The sequence below is a fragment of the Pinus tabuliformis genome, chromosome 5_1, assembly GCF_031772625.1.
Source record: "Pinus tabuliformis cultivar Carrire ecotype Pingquan chromosome 5_1, CPIR1, whole genome shotgun sequence".
In the NCBI taxonomy this organism is placed as follows: Eukaryota; Viridiplantae; Streptophyta; class Pinopsida; order Pinales; family Pinaceae; genus Pinus; species Pinus tabuliformis.
Window position 1 is genome coordinate 610,840,208 of NC_142305.1, and position 4,341 is coordinate 610,844,548.

Genomic DNA, 4,341 nt, shown 5'->3' on the forward strand with positions numbered 1-4,341 from the left:
AACAAAAGACATACATCAATAGGGATTTGATCTTTGGCCAAAAAACACACTAGTCAAGATGAATAGTAAGCCCAATTGTGATCATATTGATGTGGAGACATTCATACTATTCGAAGAATCAAATAGTGATCAACAAAAAAAAATGTAAGAATGTTCAACAAAACGATTATGAATTAGATGTAAAGGTCAAAGAGTTGAGAGAGGACAACACACTGATTTCATAGGAAGTGCCTCTAATTTGACCACCAAAAAATGAGAGTCAATGACGTGTTGGCATTATGATGCATGTGTTGTACTTGATGGCAACCCACTCGCAGAAGAACAACTCACTTATATATAACTAGATGAATCTACAGAAGAGATATCAGATGTGACAGAATACATGGGATGCAGGACAGCTCAAAGGAATCAGATGACAGTTCTCAGTATGACAAGATAGCTTTGCCATCAAGTCCAAAGGCGGAGATTGTTGGCATTATGATACAAGTGTTGTCCTTGATGGCAACTCACACAGATGACAGATCATAGTGCAGCAAGTCAGTAGCAAAGAATTGATGATCAGACTACAAAGAATGAAGAAAGAAGAGTATATACATAGGTTCACTATATACCAAGTCGTGTACACATGCAGGTTCACTATATACCAAGTCGCGTATATATGCAGGTTCACTATATACCAAGTAGTGTATACACGCAGGTTCACTATATACAAAGGTGCGTATACATGCGGGATTGCTTATCAAAAGTCGCGTATGCGTATGCACGGAAAAGCGCGTACATGTGGGAAAGCTTATTTTTGGGTCCATGGTATTTAGAGCTATGGTTTTGGACCTTGGTATTGCGTCCAAAGTGTTGAACCCGGGTATTGGGTCCCTAGTATTGGTTCTAAATGGTTTTGGACCATGGTATTGAGTAAGGCCTAAGACTATAAAAGGAGAAGAAGATCATTAGGCAAATGAAATTTAGAAAATCTTGAATATCTGATGATGTATGAGATCCAGTATGCAGGTTATGGGTTCATGATACCTTGCTTGATCTAAGCTAAGGAGAAATCTCAGCGGTTGATGGAGAACAAGATCTAAGGATAGATCGGGATCTAATGGCTTGGAATGAATCATCTCTATACAGTTTGATATTGTTAAGTCTAGATCTGTATACTGACGCATGTAATGTTCTGTAAATATTATGATCTGGGTATAACTCAAGTTTGGAATAGCTGCAAATCATGAATGAATATTTACAGATGTATACGCTGGTTGACTATGATAAAAGTGTGTACATACGCAAGTTAGATACATCTAAGTAGCGTATACCATATGAGCTATGATGTTTGAAGTTACAGGTGGTTCTAGTTGTTGATGAGTTATGATGACTGTTTACTAGTGTCAGTATTCTACATATTCAGTTTGGTTGATTGTGTTTAGCTTCAGTTTCGATGGATGAGATCTATAATGGATCAGGATCATAATGACGTATCTTTATGTGATCTCATGGACTAGATCTGGTTGCTAACATATGTATTATCCTTGTATATGTAATGATCTGGGTATGTCTGAAGTCAGGAAGTGCAGTGAAGTTATAAGTAAGTAATTGATGACATATACACTGGTTCGCTTTGGTGAAGTTGCGTATACACGCTGGTTCGGCTCTTCCAAGTAGCGTATGCACTCTGATGCATGATTTTTGATGATACAGTTAGATCTGAACATTGTTGCAGAGTTCTGTGTTCTGGTGACTGCAGTTTGTTGACAGGGTTTCAGTGATTCAGTATTGGGTGATTCAAAGATTGATGATGCTAGTGTTGATTGATTGTGTGCTTCAATGATATTGATGGGTCCAGTATGAAAATTGGATGAAACGTGGCCTTCAGATTATGATGTTGTGTTCCATGAGTATCCAGTCTAAAAATTTATGAAACATGGTACCTGGAGGAAGAAAGAGAAGGTTGTTGCCTTCTGTAGGTCGGAACCTATGTACTAGTACATCATATAGTACAAGAGATAAGGGGGTGGTAGCTCCCTTCCAGTAGCAGCTAGAAAACGAGTAAACGTTGGAGCATTTCAGTAGGCCGACACCTACGTACTAGTAAATGGATTGGCTAGTACAAGAGCTAAGGGGGTTGTAGCTCCCTTCTAAGAGAGTCTGGAGAGCGAGAGAAGGTTGTAGCCTTCTACAGGTAGAAGCCTGTGTACTGTTGTAAGACTGCACCAGTACAGAAATATTGTAAAAATAAGTTTCTTATTAAAAGAAGATAGAGACGAATTGCAACAGGTGGTTTTCACCCACATTGCGTTTCCACCTTATATCATGGTGTTCATGTGTGCTTCTTGTGTGTGATGATCTATTATGTTTTACTACTCCTATTTACTGTTCATATGGCTAATAATGTTCCGATGCACCCATTAAGGATCAACTAATTGAATCATAAGTTTACTGGATATACGCTTGTTGCACTACACACAGTTGCGTATACACGCGGTTTGCCTTAACTGAAGTAGCGTATATGAATCTTAATATGGAAATGAAAAAGTTATATTGATTTGATAATACTGATTCACCCCCCCCCCCCCCCCCCTCTTAGTATTATTTCCAACAATTGGTATCAGAGCAAGTCCTTTGGTAGAAGCTTGATCGCTTGAAGGAGATCCGTAGAACAATGGGAAAGAAGCTTAAGAAGAAGGCGCTTAAGAAGAAGAAGATATCTCACAAGAACTATGAAAGTGGGAGAATCGATTAGGGAATATGTGGAAGAAGCACTTCAGATTCAGAATCACTTCAGAATGAAGATGAACAAGCAAAAGAACTATCAGGTATGAATTTGTTATCCTCTGGTGATACATTTATCCATCCATTTGAAGATGATGAAAGTGATAGCGAAACAACTGAATTTGCTCTTATGGGTGAGCAAGAAAGATATCAAATAGAGGCAGAATTTAAAAGGCTTACAGACAAAATTAAAGATCAACAATATCTATTGAACAAAAGGGAATGTGCCTTCAAAGAAGAAGCTACCAAACTAAAAGCTCAACTAGAGGAAGGAAACAAGGTAAGGAATTTATTCAAGGACAAGGAAGATCAATGTCAAAAGTTGCAGGATGAAGTGACATCATTAAGAAATGAAGTCAATGAAAGGAGCACAACAATCAAGAAACTCAGAGATAGATCCAGTTACTATGAAAGTCTTGAAGCTACGATCCTCTCGCTAAAAGAAGATCTTGAAGAATCAAATAAGCAGAATAAAGAACTACTCCAAGCTCTTGAAAAACAAGAAAACGAAGTTCTTGAACTAAGACATCAGTTGGAATAAGGAAGAAAACATGAAGAAGCAGTATCATGAAAAGGAAGATCAACATCAGGTTGAGGTAAATATTCTAAAAGATAACTTAGAAGAAAAGGATAAGCTCTTACAATTTCAAGATAATACTAAGATCTTGGATAATATCCTTAGTAGTCAAAGGTCTCCTGCTATCAAAACTGGCCTTGGTTTTTATGAATCTGTTGAAGATGAATCTAGCTCACAAGGAAGGCAAGGAACTCTAATGACAAATCTAAAAATAATCAACAAGGAGATGAGAGGACAACCCCATCAACAGCGAAGGAAAGAAATTCTTCAAAGAAAATCTTTTACTCCTCCGATGAATAATGTTGAATGTTATGTATGTCATAATCTTGGACATGTTGCAGCCAGATGCAGAAGAAGAATGGTTCAAGACCATCACACAGAAAGATCATCACATTCCAGGTACTTTAAGGGATATTGCTTTGCTTGCAATATGTTTGGTCACAAAGCTGTTGATTGCTATAGAAGGAATATGAAACATGTAAGATGTTATGCATGTAACAAGCTTGGACATACAACAAAGGAATGCAGGAACAAAGTACGGGAACCATACCAAAAGGAGAAGACATCATCACACTTGAAGATATGGAAGAAGAAGGAAATACAGTCAGAAAGATGTGGCACAGCACAATATACAGACATAACAGACTCAGAGGGAGCTAAAAGTGCAAAACTTCAGTGTCATAAATCTCATACACAAGTTTCATAAAGGGAAGTCGTGTATATACGCGAGTTAGTTACTGCACAGTTGCGTATATGTTAGTTTGAGGAAAAGCAGTAGGGACAGGCTCACGAAAAGGGTCTGATATGATTCAGTCCATTAATTGCTCTGTTTGATAATGGTTACAATCTGCTGATGATGTGTGGAAATGTCTTGATACTTGTAAGATGTTTAGAAATGTTTTGATCTTAACTTGTGGATGATGATGCCTTTCTTGCTGATATATGCATGATCAGATCTGACAGTAAACAAGATGGCACAGGTTCAGGGGGAGCATATG